The sequence below is a fragment of the Nyctereutes procyonoides genome, unplaced genomic scaffold, assembly GCF_905146905.1.
Source record: "Nyctereutes procyonoides isolate TBG_1078 unplaced genomic scaffold, NYPRO_anot_genome, whole genome shotgun sequence".
Lineage (NCBI taxonomy): Eukaryota > Metazoa > Chordata > Mammalia > Carnivora > Canidae > Nyctereutes > Nyctereutes procyonoides.
Window position 1 is genome coordinate 81,035,128 of NW_026575125.1, and position 19,677 is coordinate 81,054,804.

The 19,677-nt window shown below is 40.8% G+C and overlaps 1 protein-coding gene across 3 annotated transcripts in view; it reads right to left on the reverse strand.

The window, feature by feature from the left end:
* ACSL4 (acyl-CoA synthetase long chain family member 4) overlaps positions 1–18,166 on the reverse strand; it is an 86,013-nt gene extending 67,847 nt beyond the window's left edge. For 2 of the 3 annotated variants that reach the window (XM_055337476.1, XM_055337475.1), the window contains exon 1: positions 17,949–18,165. The gene's annotated coding sequence lies outside the window, so the exon portion shown is untranslated. Of the gene's footprint in view, positions 1–17,948 lie in introns of all 3 variants that reach the window. The other variant, XM_055337472.1, reaches the window with a different exon arrangement.
* Between the last annotated feature and the right edge of the window lie 1,511 nt (positions 18,167–19,677).

Here is a 19,677-nt window from a genome sequence, read left to right on the forward strand (position 1 = left end):
ATCTTACAAAACACATTTATACATTTTAAGTACATAAAAGGATAAATCAGATCCACTGTAAGAAAAGATCTCCATTTACAGGCTCTCAATTTATAAAACTTTTAAAGACTATTATTCTGTTTAAAAAGTTGTATTTACTGGATGCCTCGATGGCTCAGGAGTTGAGCTTCTACCTTTGGCTCAGGGCGTGACCCTGGAGTCCTGGGATCGAGTCCCACATCGGGCTCCCTGTATGGAGCCCACTTCTCCCTCTGCCTATATCTCTGCCTGCCTGCCTGTCTCTCTCTCTCTCATGAACAAATGAATAAAAATCTTTTTAAAAAATTTTTTAAAAATAAAAAGTTGTGTTTACCCAGGGTGCCTGGGGTGGCTCAGTTGTTAAGCAACCAATTCTTGATTTTGGCTCAGGTCATGAGACTGAGCCCCAAGTGAGGCTCCATGCTTAGTGAAGAGTCTGCTTGAGATTCTCTCTCCCTCTCTCTCTGCCTCCCCTTACCCCCTTCACTTGCATGCACGCACCCTCTCTAAATAAATATTTTTTTAAAAAGTTGTGTTTACCTTTTAACTAATTTAAAATTCAGAGAAACAGATAATTGCCAAATTAACTTTAGCAATCAGGGAAAAACTCCAGTTTTGCAGGGAATACATATTACTCATTTTTAACAAAAAAAATATACAACTATAACTTCCCATCTATGATTTTTCTGGAAAATACGGGTTAGCAACCTTAGAGTTGCAGATCAAATGAAGCATTTGATTTCCAATCAATGACAAAAGACCAAAGGAAACTGCAGAGTTTCTGGGCTACCCCAGATGCTGTAAGCTTAAGGAGTCTTTTTACATATTTATTAGCTTTAGCTCTTAGAAGAGTCTGTGCCTAGGACAGCCTAACATTCAGTTTACTAAGAAAAACTGTTTAACTTGGCCAATCTGAAGAAAAGACCACAGATTAACCGGATAAGGCTAAAGAAACAGTGAAGCTCCAATATAACACAGTGCCCTGCTGAGAGGCAGTTGACCGTGGTAGTTAGGAGCCAAAATGCTGGAGCCAGATGGCCTGGCTCCAGCTCTTGGCTATGCCCCATACTAGCATTGGGTGACCTCAGGCAAGTTATTTACCCTCTTTACCTCATTTGCCACAATTCTAAAATGGAGGGAATACTATTACTCCTGTTGTGAGGACTTTTGTGAAGCTTCAGTGGAGCTGATCTCCTGGCTCTAGCCATTATAAACTTCTTTTAGTTTCTCAAAAGCACCAAGCTTAATCTCTCACTTCTGGGTCTAGCACATGCTATTCCTTCTGCCAAGAACATTCTCTTCTCCCTTTCCCTGGCTTCCTTTAAGTCTTAAAGTTAAAATGACACTTCTAAAGAGCCTTCCTTGACCTCCCCCACATTAGAGCAGGTGCCTCCACTTTTTGCTCTGTGAGCACCCATGTAGCACAGCACTTAAACTTGTTCAGGTTCCTGCTCCCTTGCTGGGCCAGTGGGCTCCTTAAAGGCAGAGGCCATGTCTAGCTGGGTTCCTGCTCTACTCCCCAGAACCTAGCACAGTACAGAGACACTGTAGGTGCTTACCCAACAGGTTTGGAGTGAATTAACCAGTCATACTAAGCAGAAAGGAAGCCAAAGAGTGATTTCCAAGTTAAATCTTTCACTCTTAGGTAGACGTGTATGCCTCCTCCCATCTGAGCTATATAAACATGTTTCCCTCTCACACAGTGGAGAAACTTGAAATTAAACATGACAAGTGCCATATTCTGACAGAATACAAACTCGATGCCCTTTTTGGATAGGAACCGTGACTTCATAAACAGAACAAATAACTGTTTGGTGTGTTACTTATTATTTCATGTCTCGTATTCCAAAACCTTTATTTAAATAAGGATTATTACAGCAAATTACATGGCTAGTGTAGCTCCCTGAGTATTATCAGCTGGGGTAAATGAAACCCGTAAGTGCCCTGGCATAGGTGGAGGGAAGAAAAGGAGAGACCATGAACATAGAAATTCATAAAAGAAAGAAGGGAAAAAATGAAAGAATTTGATATGTTGGAGAGTGGCAAAGCATCATTAGCTGCTCCTCTATAAGGTACCACTGGGTGGCACCAGTGTCCCTGGCTATCGAATACAGATATGGAACTAGGAGACCAAGCTATCGGGTGATCTTACATATAGCTTGAGTTAAAAGTTCAGAAGTCTATTTTCCTTATACAGATGGGCAGATGCAATTCACTGGAGTACAAGTTTTCAGCATATGTTATCAACACAGGCATAGGTCTTAAGGATCCTGTTTATCAGCAACACCTGGAAGGGGAGTTTGTCAACATTTTTGCCTGATAAAATGTTTGTGTTAGCTAACCATTCTAAATGGCAAGATACGCAGTACAGTGAGAGGCCAGGGATTCTCAACGGAATGAGAATGGTGAGGAAAGGGATCAGAATAATCTAGAAGGCTTTTTCAAACTGTTAGGATGACCTATACAAAATTGCCAATAGTCAAAATCCTGTTACGTGCCAGAAAACAGCAATTTCAAATGGTCCAACCTAATATACAGGTATTTGGAATCACAGGCTTAATGAGCCACTGTTACTGAGAAGAATTCTTCTCAGGTTTATGGGGGGGCGGTTTGAGAACACATGCATAGTTTGGTCTTAAGTTATGAAGAATTAACTAAGTTCAGGAATGGAAACAACAAAATGTCTTAAGGGAACATGTTAATCTATATTAAAAATATCAGACAACGGAAGATGTACATGTAAAAAATGCTCTATTAAGTGTATAAAAAGCAAATTATAAAACAGTATATAAAACACATTTTGTGACCTCTCTTTTAGGGAAATCCAAAGGTTTTTTTGGAGGGGGAATGGATTTCTATTCTCTACAGAAAAAAAAATGTGGAAGGATATGTATTAAAAATATCAGTAGCTGGCTCGTTTAGGGGATTATCCATACTTTGTCTTTATCTTTTTGTCTTTTCTGAAATAAACACGTATAGGGGCACCTGGGTGTTTCAGTTGATTAAGCATCTGCCTTTGGCTCAAGTCAAGATCTCACAGTCCTGGGATCAAGCCCCAAGTCAGGCTCTTTGCTGGGCGGGGAGCCTGCTTCTCCCTCTCCCTCTGCCTGCCACTCCCCCTGCTTGTGCTTGCTCTCTTGCTTGCTCGCTCTGTCTCTGTGTCAAATAAATAAATAAGTAAAAAAAGAAAGAAACATGTATAACAATTTTGCATTCTGGAACAGAAAAAAAAAGACTGGTAGAAAACCTTGAGAAATCAAAATAAATTTTATGGTTTAAACTGTAGTTTTAGTACTATACTGTTACATAAAATGTTAACATTAAAGGGGAGCTGGGAAAAGATGTACAGGATGTAAGAGCTATCTTTACAAATTTGCTGCAAATCTAAAATTATTACAAAATGAAGCATTTATTTTGCAAAATAAGCCATATTAAGATCACATCTGAAAACTCTAGAACAAGGAATCTATTTGGTTAAAAAGAGCCCTACATATAAATGAGAACATGCTGAAATAAAACAACTTTGACAGGAAGTTCCTGTGCTCTCTAGCATGACAACAGAAAGGTGTAAAGACTGTCATATAATATGGCCTCCCCTAAGTGTAAAAGTGATGTCACCCTATTGGGCATAGAAGCAGGAAACAAATGGTTAAGTCTCTCTTCTTTTTGGTTTTATATCATCATTGCTGGGGCAGCCCCGGTGGCTCAGCGGTTTAGTGCCGCCTTCAGCCCAGGGCGTGATCCTGGAGACCCGGGATGGAGTCCCACATCGGGCTCCCTGCATGGAGCCTGCCTCTCCCTCTGCCTGTGTCTCTGCTTCTCTCTCCTCTCTGTGTATTCTGATGAATAAATAAATAAAATCTTTAAAAAATATATATCATCATTGCTGAAGACTCACCACCATACTAACATTTCTATTTGAAGAAATGAATTAAAAATAAGTACAGCCCGTAACAACTCATTTCCTTTGTCATATATTTTAAAACCTAGCCTCCCAAATCCTGGGCCATTACAGGTGTGTGTGCATGCATTTGTTCAAAAAATATTCAGTGAGCACATACTATGCCCTGTCTTTGTGGAGCTTACTATTCAGTAAATAATATTTAAGTGGACTAACACAAAGAACATATAGGTAGAATAGGAAAGGAGGGTCACCCATGAGGCAGCCCTCAACCCTATAATAACAGCCCAACCAGACAAGTATATACTTTTTTTAAAAGCTACAAACAGGGATCCCTGGGTGGCGGAGCGGTTTGGCGCCTGCCTTTGGCCCAGGGCACGATCCTGGAGACCCGGGATCGAATCCCACATCGGGCTCCGGGTGCATGGAGCCTGCTTCTCCCTCTGCCTCTGTCTCTGCCTCTCTGTCTCTCTCGGTGACTATCAAAAATAATAAATAAATAAATAAATAAATAAATAAATAAATAAATAAATAAATAAATAAAGCAAGCTACGAACAACAGCTACCCTCTGAGATTACCCATTTATATACCTGTTACTGCTTAGGTCTTAGTTGGCTTGTCTAAAATGTACTTTTTAAAAACTTCCTTCAAATACTTAGGCAAAGTCTCCAAAGCCAAAGAATGAAAGTGAGTCTCTAAAAAACAATAAAGTACTAGTGCAGAGCTGGAAGACAAACCCAGAGCGAAAATATCACAATGAATTTCACCTGCAGACCACTAGCCAGGTATTACAAATAGCATTGCCTTTGGGTTACACCACTACCATGGCAAGCATAAAATTTGGAATATGCTAGTTCCATTGCGGAACATATCCAACAGAGGTGGGTTTTTAAAGATGTATCTATTCATGAGAGACACATAGAGAGAGGGGCAGAGACATAGGCAGAAGGAGAAGCATGCTCCTCGCAGGGAGCCGGATGCAGGACTTGATCCCCGATCCTGGGATCACACCCTGAGCCAAAGGCAGCCGCTCAACCCCTGAGCCACCCAGGTGTCTCTCCAACAGAACTTTTATTAATTGGAGGTTTTGTTACTTAAGTATCTAAAATGCCTCAACATAAGAGTTTTGCACAGGATGAGAACCACAAAAAGAATTTCAAAAAATTGATTCAAAGAGAAGCACCAGAGCACTAGAAACTTCCAAGCAGAGTTGGAGTCTTCTTCCCATAGCCATGAACCACTGCTGTTTAAGGGAGGAGGAGTATGCACCATACAAAGGTCAGCCAAGAAACTTGCTACAATGTCAACACTGTGCTATTTACTACTAGCAGATATTGCCCAAGTATCCCCGAAGCACTGAACTTCTGCAGCGTCGGCAATGTAATTTGCCTAGAAGATGCCCCTTTGCAATTATTTCTGTCAATGTTCAATCTAAAATATATCACCTTTAAAGTAGGTTACAATTCAATCCTCCTTGAAGCATCTGCAACCAAGGTGAGGAGCAGTAAAAGGTTAAGAAGGCGCTTTGATTTTAGAGGTATATGGGATAATCTGCTGCTTACTCTTCCTCAAAAGCAAAACCAAGGCGAATCCAGTGGAAGGTTTTAAAGCCAAAGGTCTCTGTTTACTTACTATACATCTTCAGGACTGATGGTTATGGGGCAGTAGCTTACCGGCCAGATTTTTAAAGAATTAGAAAAGGTATTATCAAAACATTTCCAACATCTCCATCCTAGAGTTCCCAGGACTGCTGTGCCAGCAAGTAGAAGAGAGGGGCACTGAGGGTCAGTGCCTGGTACCAAGCCCAGGCAACGTCCTGATCTTTCAACAGCAATTGGGCAGCACCGGTAAAGGCAAGAGAAAAAAAATGATTTTAAAGGTCTAGCAATAGCAGGACACAGCCCCAGACTTGGCCAAGTACCAAACTCAACACAAATTCCCAGAGTTTAGATGACCATCCCACAGAACAATTTTATGCAAGCCAAATATGTAACTGTGCTACTTTGAAACATCACTTTTTTTTTTCACACCAGAGGTGGAGGTCAGCATCAGAGGCAACAAATCTAAGAAGCAATTTTGCATCCTAAGCAAATTTTGCTCTATGCAATGAAAAAACTTTTTCTCATGATCTCATGACAAAATGTTGTAACATATAGAAGAGAAGGGACACAGAAAGTTACTGCAGTGTTACATTAGCTTGGAGGGGTACAAAGTTAGAGAAATTAACTCTAGGTTGAAAAACAGTTCTTTCAACCAAAATTACCTGCTTCAGAAAGAGTTGCCTATGCATGGTGACAGATGGTGACTAGATATTGTGGTGATCATTTTGCAATGTATATAAATGTTGAATCACTATGTTGTACACTTGAAACTAATATAATGTTGTCAGCTGTACTTCAATAGAAAAACAAAAGCAACAAAATAAAGGATAAGTCTTTGATTAATTACCCATTCAACAAAAATGAGTTGCTTCCATCTCAAGATCAGTAAAGTAACACATTATGTAACAATCCTACCTTTGAAAAAGATAAGAGTTTTGACTCGGTTTTGCAGATTTCCACTGGAGACTGTGGATACCACCGAATTAAACACGGCAGGGCTTCTCTCTCTCTCTCATATATATATATATATATATATATATACACTATATATATATACACACACACACATATATATATATATATATACATCATATATATATATATATATATCTTAGCTTATATATATTATAAGCAATTGGGCAGCACCGGTAAAGTATATATATATATAGTATAGAGGTTCTAAGCTTAAGGAACCTCATAGGCTACATCCTGTTGTTAAAATATGTCTTTATAGCACAAACTGGAGGTGAGATTCCAGGTTTTCAAACTTTAAGGTATGTTCTGGGTACAGATGGTACAGATCATATATTCACTGCCACCTCCTACTCCTTTGGTAATGCCCCAGTATAGCATCCACTTCCTCTTTCCTGCCTGTTGTGCCTTAAGCAACACATCCCTTCAATCAAAGGCAGAGAGGGAGGTGATCAGTCTTCCTCATTTGAGAACAAGATGGTACACAAGCACTTTCTCCCTAAGGTATTTGAAAACCTGCCATCTTTAGGGTTAGAGGCTTTCTGAGAACAAGATCAACTGAGAGTTGTGTGAGAGACAGCTCTCTCATTTCACCAAATGTTATCACTGCAACAACTGTAGGTCAATCTCACTCCACACAAAAGTTTCAGGTTAGCAAAGAACCAGGATGTAAATGCAGGCCACCGGTGAGAGGCAACAGGGACTGGGGAGCTATCTGGGCACTGATCCATGTTCTTTCCACCGTGGCGCCCTGGCCACGCACTTAGGCTTATGGCAGATCCAGGGTAGGCCCCATCCAGCTAGGATTCCAGACAGCGAGCAGGACTGGTGCAAGTGTCATTCTAAACCCACTGAATATTCTGTACACCTGGGGTCAAGAATCATCCCCCATTCACTTCTACTCATGTGGTCCCAAAATACATGCTGTGAGAGTGAGGTGGGGGAACTCCATTTCAAAACAGGAATAAAAACAACAGCAGGGGGTTCGAGAGGGTTTCCATTTTGCAGCTGTCTCTTCTCCAACTACTTTTTTTGGGGGGCGGGGGGAAGAAGTCTTCTCCAACTACTTTAAGGGATACCACCTGTAAAGAATAAATTCTCTGGTAGTTCCCAAAGAAAGCAACTAACCTACAAACATTTTAATACTCAACAATCTCTCAGTGATCAAGCGAACATTAAAATTAATGTAAATGTGTATATAAATTAAAAATCTGCTTCCACATAAAACTCCTGGCCTTTATACTTGACACTAATGACAAAACCTAGGAATCCAAAAATTTCTGGGGGAGAATTTGAGTTGAGCAGACGTCTGCCTTCAGCTCAGGGCGTGATCCCGGGGTCCTGGGATCGAGTTCCCCATTGGGCTCGCCGTGGGGAGCCTGCTTCTCCTTCTGCCTACGTCTCTGCCTCTCTCATGAATAAATAAAATATTTTTAAAATGTGTAATTTAACTGTATTTGAATATGTTAATGACTACATTTCTATTTGGGGAAATAAATACCACATAGCTTCCCTTCTGTGGATTGCTATAATTCACCAACAATGAGTCTAAACCCTACTCCTTTTCTAGTTTCCTGATTATGGAAATGACTTACATCACGGAAACTCTAACCTACTCCTATAAGGCACTGCCTAGCCACCAAGGGAATCCCAAATATTTTACCAAAGATTTTAAGCCAAACTAGACCAATCTTTCAATTGGCCAAATCCTAAAGGCTTCTGTGGTTCTAGGTATAAGAATGCCATTTTCCCGGGCCTGCTTTTCTCTTTCCTGCTCTATTTTGCCTGAAACACATTCATCTGACCATTGTTTATAGCTAGCTCTGTCCAGTTTGACCCCTCAGTCAAGTTATGATTTTTTCAACTATTGTTTTAAGCAACTTCTCGGTATCTTCGGTGGTCATGTGGAACATAGTGTCTTTTACTTGGCTTTATCCCATGAGTTATTAGTGCTGCTTCTGTCTTCTTTGGTTTTCAAAGCCACAACTGAATTTTAAGTTCATTCACCAAGTTCCTGTTTCCTGTCTGAGGGAAATGCTCAGCTTTCAGTTCATCTGCGAAGCAGAAACTAACATATCATGAACAGAGTGAATGAACACCATCTCAACGGTAGCAGCTCTGCTCATTTCTCCAGATTTTCTTTGACGACTCATCACTCAGGTACCTCCAGGGGACAGGTCCTTCGAAAACCCTATCATTTTACTGTATTAAAATCCTTTAACCACATATGGAATGCAATAAACAGAATCCCTAAAAGAAAACAGGTGTTTCACCAAGCATTCCACTGCCTTAACTTCACAACCACTAGAATCTACCAGTAATGTTTTCAATGCCTCCTCAGTAAATCTCACATGCCCTTCTCACTAATCAAGTGGGAAATACAGAACCTCTATCCTGACTCCTCTGTAAAATCTGCTGCCTTGACAGCACCCATGAGAGAAAAATCCTCATGCTGCAAAATCAGTTCCCAATAACCTAAGGTGCACAGCTTTGGAGAACACGAATGATGTTTCAATTACCGTAGCAAAAAACACAAGCAGCTACAATGGGTCTTCACATTCACACCATTGTCTGCAAGGTAGACTCTTCTTTTGGTACTCTACTGAATTTATTAAAAATGGTTACAGTATCAAAATGTATTCAGTGTAACATAAAGTAAGGTAAAATTTTCACCTCCAAGTTCACAGCATAAACCCAGAAGAGGTTATAATGAACCTTCAGTGGATGTGCTTAATAAATGCTTTGTAGACAGGATCGTGGCTGGCTCAGTTGGAAGAGCATGCAACTCTTGATATCTCCAGGTTGTGAGTTCAAACCCCATGTTGGGTGTAGAGATTACTTAAATAAATTTTTAAAAATGCTTCTAGAAGACATGAGAGAGCAGAATGCACACATACTTGCCCAAATCAAATTTGATCCTCCAACACAGTTCTAATATTCAATTTTATATACTACAGATGAAGATACCATAGACAAAGATCCATGTGGCTATAACCTAGATTTTCTTCACTTTTAGAACTTGTAAAATAATACAATTATGCTCAAACCTTTGCCAAAAATTAGAACAGTTGGTTGTTCTCTGAAACAAAGCAACTGTTCAAGTTCAGTTTTAAACCCTTATTAAAACCAAACTCCTTGGGGCGCCTGGGTGGTCCAGTCAGTTAAGCATCCAACTCTTGATTTTGGCTCAGGCCATGAACTCAGGGTTGAGAGATTGAACCCTGTTTTGGGCTTCGGGCTCCATGCTGGGTATAGAGCCTGCTTAAGAGTCAGTCTCTCCCCCTATCTCTGCACCTGCCCCTCATCCCTCAGTCCTCCTCTAAAAGAAACAAACACAAAAAACCTAATTCAAAACAGATTGCTAATGACATTTTGATATATTGCACTTACACATCATTACTAGTAACTACAATTTAAAGAACGTGCTCATTGTTAAATTCAAAACAGACCTGAACTGGTTCACCATTGAGAATTTTTAAATTCCTTCGTTATTTACTTTTGGTGGCCATGACTTTTCTTTTTTGTAAGATTACAGTTTGCCCTAGAAACCAGTTATTTTAACTAGAACACTGTATTTACATGGCAGTGTGTTTCCTTTCCCACCAGGAGGTCTTTTTCACTTATTCAGTTAAGTGATGCTCCCAATATAATGCTCCCAATATAATGCCAAGTTGAAGGAAGCAAGTTACGAATCGATATAAACAAAAAGAACCCATTTTTGTAGAATGATACATGTTTGCACTTGTGCATATGTGTATATGCAAATGCTCATACATGTGTAAACAAACATATATACCCAAAAGTTGGCAACAGATCTCTCTGGGTATGGAATTACAATGCCTTTATACTTCTTTATACTTATATTTTTAGTGTAGAAAATCTAAGAAATACAAATAGTACTTTAACAAAGAGAGAAATTACCAAAAAAAAAAAAATACCCAAGCACTCACTAAACGAAGGCACTACATTTCTAGCAGTGTGTCATCATGTAATTCATAATATCGGGATCGTATTATAAATATCCTCTAGTGTGTTAATGTTTCGTACTATTAATCTGTATAATTACTGTCAAAATAGCAATCACATATTTAGAAACTCACCATGGAACTGTACTGGGTAAAACAACACTCCCTTTCCCCCCAGAGATAACTACGCGTGGTGTATATCAATTAGACCTTTTTGTATTATCCACACATACAGTAAGGTTCTGCCGCTGTTTTTAGGTAAGTGGAATCATGGGATGTGGTCAGTGTTGATTCCCTCCTCTCTCTCTTTTAACAGTGTACTTTAGAACTCCTATGTCAGTTTGTCTAGGTCAATCTGAGGGTTTCTTTAATAGCCCTATGGTATGCCATAGAACAGCATATTATTATTTAAATCATTCCCGTATTGATGGACATTCAGGTTGCTGTGAAGTTTTCACTGTTATGACCAGTTTCACTTCAGTGAAGCCTTATAGGTATCTTTATACATGCACAGATATTTCCCTAGTTTCTGAATAGTATTGCTGGGTCAAAATATATGTACATTTTAAAATGAGAGGATTTGAGTATTTTTTATCAAGAAGCTATACAATCTGCACTCACAGTAACAGGGTATGATAGTACCCATTTCTTTGCTAAAAGTGGATATTATATTTAGCGTAGCCAATTATTTGGTGAAAAATGGTTTTCATTTCCCAGATTACTAGAGGGAACTTGAGCATCTCTTCTCTTATTCATCATTTTTCTTTTCTGGGAAATGCCAATTCACAACCCTCTGCTACTTTCTCTAATGTGTGTCTTTTTCTTATTGATCTGTAGCAGCTCTTTATATATTATGGATATTATATATAGAAGCCTTTTTCATAAAAGGCATAAGATTTATGCGATCTGAAGAAAAAAACAGAGTATATAGTAGATAATGTTATTTGGAACAGTTGATTAATTGAAAAGGTCAATTAAGGTAAACAATCATAAAAAGCATTCACATGACAAACGTTTCATTTTACCTTCATTTCATCAGTAGACAATGTGCACATGTTCTTCAAACTTCTGATAGAGGACCAAGAGACCAAGACCTTTAACTCCAGGCCCACTGATTGTGAAGAAATTTGAGCTGAACTCTTAGAAGATGTAGGACTTCAAAGTACTTAAAAGACACTAAGCACTATAAGTGAAGAAAACTTTAGATTTTTATTCTTATTTGTACAAATCTTTTATCATCTTACCCACACCTACCTGGACAGGAGTCACTTGCTTTCATCAACTCCAAGACACTCGATTTGTTTTAATGACTTGAATGTAACTATCACCCAGGTTCAACAATTATTCACATGTGCTAATTTTAAAGTTTTATATCTCTATGCACTCCACAACTCCTCCCCGTCCCCATAAAATTTGAAGTAAAACTCAATCCCAGACAATGTGTCATTTCATCTGAAAATTTTTACAGGTTAAGTACCAAAAGCATCTGTTCTAATGGTGGGTCCCCAAGCATACTGGCATACTGGAGACCAACCTACTAATAGCAAATGTTTAGTGCAGTTTATTTCACAAAGGAAACAAAGAACATCATGTAATATAGTGAGCCAGTTAGGAGGAAGTCAATTAAAGTTTCTACTGCATAGGTAAATGGTATTTTCCCCTAGTCTGTCACTTCCATTTTAACTCTGCTATGGTGGTCTTATGCCTCCTAGAAGTCCTTTAAATATATACCTAAATATTTAAAATACATCCTTAATTTCTTTTTGTATATGATGGGAGGCAGGGTCTATTTTTTCCCCATTGTAGAGCCAACTGTCCTAATTCAATTTCCATTTTTTAAGATATTACTTATTTATTCAGGAGATACACACAGAGAGAGAGGCAGAAACACAGGCAGAGGGAGAAGCAGGCTCCATGCAGGAAGCCCAATGTGGGACTCAATTCCAGGACTCCAGAATCATGCCCTGAGCCAAAGGCAAACGCTCAACCACTGAGCCACCTAGGCGTCCCCTCAATTTCCATTTTCAACATCACCCATAGGACATTCAAGAAAACTGAAGTGTCAACTTTGAACTAACAAAACAAAGCTATGCAAACAAAACAGTAAACCAACAGTCTAAGTGCGGCTTGATAAGGCTTAGACTATTATGTATTTAGAGTTTGGAGAGCAGTGTTGGGAGCAGGAGCAATAACTGCCGTATCTGGCTCTATCATTAGCACTCTGGCTTACAATTAGGATCTCCGAAGGACATCACAAATGCATAGACCACTTTCTGAATCTCACCAGTTGACATACCTGAAAATTTACATCATGCTGAAATAGCCCACACTTAACAAAATCAACTTTCCAACCCTCCGTCCATTCCTTAATGCTGTTCCTAGACCACAGCACCTTGCAGACTTAGTAAACAAAATGAATATTCTCTTCTGAACCACAATTTCCCATGGAAATATAACTAAAAGGTCCTAAAAGTCAAGGTAAAGTTTGTTAAATTTCCTTCATAACACAGATACTCAATAATTTATGAGGTTGCTTTATCTCTGGGTAAACTCTCTCTGTCAAGAATCAAGAGTAAATAGGCTTTTGGAGCCATACATTCTCTGTTTTAACTCTAATAATGTATTTTGAATGCAGCCACACAAAAACAGGTGGTGGGCAGTTTAGAAACCAGCAGTATTTTGCCAGCCCTTGCCTTATACCGATGATTGATCTTCATCAAACAGGAATCCACTACCCTAGCTGTACACTTATTTGAGCAAATGTGGTGACACTGAAGGGACAGGTAATCATTTCAGTACCATCTTACAGAAATGAATATTCTCAAAATTAATCACTAACCTTTTCCTGTAAGTTCTTCTCATAAAAGGAACACATCCATTTTTCAAAATATAAAATTTTAAGTCCCCTCAAAGCTAATGCTTATTTTTAAAGAAAATGAACACTAAGTACTATAAAAGGAAAACATACAGTTTAGATGTACAAATTCAAGTCTTTTATTCATTATTCTGGTAATCGACACTGAGTGTAAAAAGCCTAGTAAATTAAATACAGTCATGATTCATGAGCTCACTACTCGAAACAGAGAAGGAACTTTTAAAGTACATTTAAAATGAGAACACAAATTTGTTCTCTGGATCACTTACCAAAAACATGATTTAAAAAAACTATACAGGGATCCCTGGGTGGCGCAGCGGTTTGGCGCCTGCCTTTGGCCCAGGGCACGATCCGGGAGACCCTGGATCGAATCCCACATCGGGCTCCCGGTGCATGGAGCCTGCTTCTCCCTCTGCCTGTGTCTCTGCCTCTCTCTCTCTCTGTGTGTGACTATCATAAATAAATGTAAAAAATAAAAATAAAAATAAAAAAACTATACAGTTTTGGGAAAATAGTTTAAATTTAGAAAGTGAAACCAAAAATCTCCTTGGCACATCGTAGCTACTTAATTTTAAAATATTAACATTTCACAGCCTGGTAAGGCAGAAATTATATTTTTAAGGCACAAAAGATGGCAGCCATTTTAATATAGTGAGAGCACATGTGAGTATGTATTCACACTCAGCCATCAAGGCTATTTGTTCACAGAATACATTTGAGTTCCAGGATTGTTGAAAAAACTGTTCAACTGCTTACAGTAATATTGAATTTTATACAGAATAGCAAGGAATAAAATTAAATAACAAAGGCACATAAGACCTCTTGAGAGCAAAAAGACTTTTTGTTCTTTGAAACTCCCCATGAAGAAGATGAAGACAAGCTACAGACTAGGAGAACATATTTGCAAACCACATACCTAACAAAGGACTAGTACTTAGAATATATAAAGAAGTCTCAGAACAGTAAAAAAAAAATCTAACTAGAAAATGGACAAAATACATGAACTTACATGTCACTTAAGGAGACATAGAGATGACAAGTCATTGATATCAATAGACACCAATCAGAATGGTTAAAACAGAAAATAGTAACAACAGCAAATGCTGGCAAGGGTGAAGAGCATTCATACATCGCTGGTGGAATGTAAAATGGTACCAGCGCTCTGGAAAACAGTTTGGCAGTTGCTTTTAAAATGAAACATGCAACTACCTTACAACCAGTATATCATCCCAGAGAAATGGAAATTTATGTTCACACAAAAAGCAGTACACAATCGTTCATAGGAGCTTTATTTATAATTGGTTCAGAACAAAAAACAGGAAACGACAGATGTCCTTCAATCAGTAAATGCTGAAACAAACTGGGGTAGGTCCACACTATGGAATAGGATTCAGCAATGAAAAGGAACTAACTGGATACAAGATATTCTCCCCACAAGAATTTCCAGGGACCTCCCCTGAGTGAAAAAAAAAAAAGCCCATATAAAAAAGTTACATAATGTAGGGTTCCATTTATATAGCTTTCTTGAAATGATGAAATTATAGACTTGGAAAACAGATTAGCAGCTGCCTGGGGTCAGCAAGGGAGGGAGACAGCTATGGCTATAAAAGGGCAACACCAGGGATCTTTGTGATGATGCAACTGTATCTTCACCCTGGAGGTGGTTACATGAATTTATGCATGTGATAACACTGCACAGAACTAAATACACAAACGCAAATGAGTGCACGTAAAATTGGTGATCTCTGAATCAGGTGGATGGATTGTATCTATTTCCATTTCTTTATTGTGATATTATACTACAGCTATGCAGATGTCACCACTGGGGAAAATTAGATAAAGGGTATTGTTTCTTAGAAGTGGATGAGAATCTATAGCAGTCCCAGTGGCGCAGCAGTTTGGCGCCGCCTGCAGCCTGGGGCGTGATCCTGGAGACCGGGGATCGGGTCCCACATCGGGCTCCCTGCATGGAGCCTGCTGCTCCCTCTGCCTGTGTCTCTGCCTCTCTCTCTGTGTGTGTGTCTCTCATGAATAAGTAAATAAAATCTTTAAAAAAATATATAGCTACCTCAAAATGAAGAGTTAAAAGACAAATAGAGTATAGAACACCAGCCAGTGATAAGAATGGAAAAATAAAGCTTTTATTTTTGCTACCATCTCAGGGATTGAAAGTCAAGGAAGGGGGAGAAAAAGTAATGCCAGGAAAAGAAGCTATAGGCTACAATTAATATAATCATATAAGTAATTAGTACAAAATATATATATACATACATATATATATATATATATATATCTTCACAATTCCCCCCATAACCATCCCAGACTATAAAGTCATAAGATGGTTTTCTTAACTATCATATCCTGGTGGCCTGGCACAAAATAAGTGACAGCTGAAGGAATGAGATAAATTCAATGAGTGATACAATGAATGAATGAGATGCCAGCATATTCTTTAAAATTCCTAGTCAGTTACAGTTACAAGGCAGTAGGCGGTATGTACACAATCACTTTCCAACTTCTAAAAGCCATGAACGTTAAGAAAAAAAAAAAGTGTGGTATGCACACATTTCACTTGCAAGCAGAAGCTAACAATACCTGACTTTGTTAAATGCTTCCCGATTTACAGACTTCCACATATCATCTTCACTCATTGGATAAGGATGAATTAAGAATTATGGACACATATGTTAGAATAAGTATATGCAGATCTTTGAGAAAAACATTCTAAACAAGCAGTAAAACTAAGGACTTATGGCAGAGCGTTAATGCAATTTATATCATATAATCACATATACAGATTCATTATGTCATTTTTTTTCAGTATAAGAACAAAGAATTCAAATTAGGGGGCTTATGGCTCAGTCTGCCAATCATCACAATGCTTTGACAGACGCAAAAATGAAGAGAGGTTAAGTGACTTGTTCAGGGTTATACAATTCACTACAGCTGGATCCAGAGCCTCTCCAGGGTCCCATTTCTCCTCTTACTGAATTGGGCAAGACTCTCCTTTCTCCTCCACCCATCCCACCGCTACCTGAAACCCAAACAAAAATGTTCATCTGAATCACTTATTTTAATAGGGTTTTCAGGGAGGGGGAAAGCTTTTAATTGTTGCATTACACCTTCCCATGAACTTTTAGCTGTCAAATTTCTTCCCACATCAGAACAAAATGGTACTTTATTCTATGGTGTAAGTATACTAACGGTCTGATGTTTCATCCTCCACCTAAATGGTGGAGATGGTGTTAATTCCAACAGGAGACTTATATGTCTTGCACTTTAATGGCTCCAATTGAAAAAGCTATTTTACAATTCAAGGAAGAAGGTATTATGCCATAAAAAGCTTGACCGATACGTTTGATGATGGTCCTGTAATTGAATCTCCACTTGCACGCAGCCTATGTATGAAGGATAGTAAAAAACTATTAAGAGGCAAAATCCAAGGAAAACTAAAGTAACCAGCAACTACCAGGAAATGGGGCTTTAATTAGGTTAACCCTCCATTATGCAGTAATATGGGACTGAGCATGAATTTGTCAAGTCCTAGAATCAAAACACTAGAGAAACCTTATTGTGCTCCAGTCTAACATCCTCATTTTAGTAGATGAACTGAGGCTTCAGTTAAGCCATTTACCAATAAAGCAGACTGCTTGCTCTTTCAAAGAGATTCATTTTTCAAATGCCATTTTGCCCTTATTCTGCATCTCACCGTCGTTTCTGGGAGCGGTGGCTGATTATTTTTAAGGTGAGACGCTAGAGCAAAACCCACTTCAAGAGGGTGGAAAAATGCCTTTGAAGGAGGAGATGCTGGAGTGAGGAGGAGAAATGACGTCCTATTTAAAATATGTAACCCCTTAATGGGGGTTAGGCAATGAATCATATTCTCCTCGATTTTGCTCTGTGCTATAGACATCGGCCGCAATTCTTTCTGTAGGGTACTCAAAGGAGAGGAAGAGGAAGTGATTAAAGCTAATGCTAAATATACAGCGTTCATGAGGACAGGGATGTAGATAGAAAAAAACAGGAAAAAATATGAGCGTGGTTCTGCTAGAATTCAGCCGTGTTCCAACATACCTAAAGATACGGAAGCTAAAAGGAGATCAGAAGCCAGGGCATCTCTCAAACCCGAAGGGCGGATGCTGCTAAGGCCAGATAGGGTCCCCTAGCCCTCGGAGCCAGAGCAACGCAGAGGGGACAAGATGGTGTTGAAGTCTAGGGGCGCCCTAAAGGTCGTTTGGAGGTCTGGCAAGTACTTGAGGTGCTCTTTCGGAAAGGATCAGGGCAAAGCACCGGAGCCCTGTCGGGAGGATGCTTCTGGCCCTCGCGGGGTGGGGAGCGGTGGGCGGCAGGAAGAGAGGCAGGCCCGGTTCTCAAGGCCCCTGGACCTCTGCGGAGAAGATGCAGAGACCCTAGGAAATCTTTCCGGGCCCCGTGACTGGGGTTGGGGCGGGGAGGAGGCGGGCGGATAGCTCGGCCCGGCTCCAGAAGAAAGCGAGCGTATTCCGGGAACTGGGACATCCCCTCCACCTCAGCGGCAGGGCTCAGGTGTGGGACAGTGGGGCGGCCAGAGCTCGGGTGCTAATTACGACGGGGGGTCAGTAGCTGGGGTACTCACCCGAGACGCGGCCCGCGGTGTCTTCGCAGCCGGCCGGCGCCTGGCACTCGGGAAGCCCACGGAAGAGCCGCGTGCCCGCTAGCGCTGGCTGGGACGAGAGGGGCGCGCCGCGGAGGCCAGAGAAAAAGCCGCAGCGGCGCGCGCGTACCCGGTCAGCCGGCGGAGGCAGGACGAGGCGCCGCGGCGCGAGCCCGGAAAAGACGCGCCCGGAGGGGCGGGCGGAGCGGGGGCGCGCGGTGGTGTGGCTGAGCCGGCCGAATCGCGGGCGGCCGACGTCTCGGCCCACCCACGCTCCCGCCTCCGCTCGCTCCGGACGTCAGCCGCGGAGGCGGGGCCCAGCGGGCTTCCCAAGGCGAGGGGAGGGGCGCTGCCGGCTCCCCGAGTCGGCTAACGGCTCCTTGCTGGCTCGCCACAGCCTCTCGCTCCGGCTTCCGAGCCGCTGGGCGGGCGGGCCAGCCGCGTTATCTACTGCGTTTTCGGAAGGGCCCAGCAACTATCTGATTACAGCGAGGCTTGGAGCGCGCCCACGCCCGCACCTGTGCTCGCTTCCTAGGACTCAGCCCCGGGAGGAAAGTTCCCCTCGGGTCACCTTCCAGCTGCCCTTTAGAGATATTCATCTCTGGACTGCTGCTCTTTCTGCAGACGAAGATCCTGTTCTTTGATTAAAGGCATCCTGCTCCTCCAAGCCGGAGCTACTGCCTCCTTTCCTTTAACCTCGCCTCTCGCCGCGTTAAAAGACCCCCCGCCCCACCCGCTCCCTCCCGCTTGTGTTTCACTGGCTGCCTTTTCTTTCCACCGCGGTGACATGGCCAAAGACCCACAATTGATAAGGAGAAGTCACTGCAGCACGGTGACATTTTCCTGGCCATGATCGTAGCCTAGGAGCCAGTCCTACAAAGACCGTTCCCAAGAGATTTGAGAAATTGCTGTTAAAAGTTAAGATTCTGGTGAGCTGTCTCTGGACTGCAAAAGGGATTGACCACAATTGTAAATGAGCCGCGACAAACTGCCAAGAATTTATCACCAGAAGAAGTAAAACACCGACGTTCTTCCAAGTTCCCTGATGCATAATGGAGGACTAACTTCCTCTTCCTGCTGGTGGTGGACATTTCATTTCTCTTGCTGTTTTCCATCTTCCCATAGAAGTACACGTGTCTGTCACCCCTCCAGATTATAGACGAGAGTCATTCTTAAGCTTTATTATGCATCCAGAGCATCTGGGGTGCTTGTTAAAATATGGGTGACTGGAAGATTCCAAACAGCCTCCAGATACCATGATTAGGATCTGAGTGGGGCTGAAAATTTTGATTTTTAAATAAACATCCCAGGTGACACTATGCGTGGTCGGGGGCCCACAATTAGAGAGCATAGTGCTACATACAGCTCTTGGGTGTTACTTACTCTGAAGTGGGATTACTTAGCCAATTTACAACAGGCTCACCCACTTACCTATAATATATCTACAAATGTTACTATAGTACTCATGAACTTCTTTTTCAAGATTGACCTAGAAAGTTCGGGACTTCAAACAACAAGTTTGTCATGTTTATTTTATGAGATCTTGTTGTAATACTAGAAATAAGTAATCATTTGTCAGCTATATAATTCACTGGGTACCTGCAGGGTACAGAACACTGTCATCCACGGCAGTGTTAACGCAAATAAAATTGGAGAAATGATCGTCCCGGCCCTCAACAAATTTACTGTTTAGTCAGGGAATTAAAACACA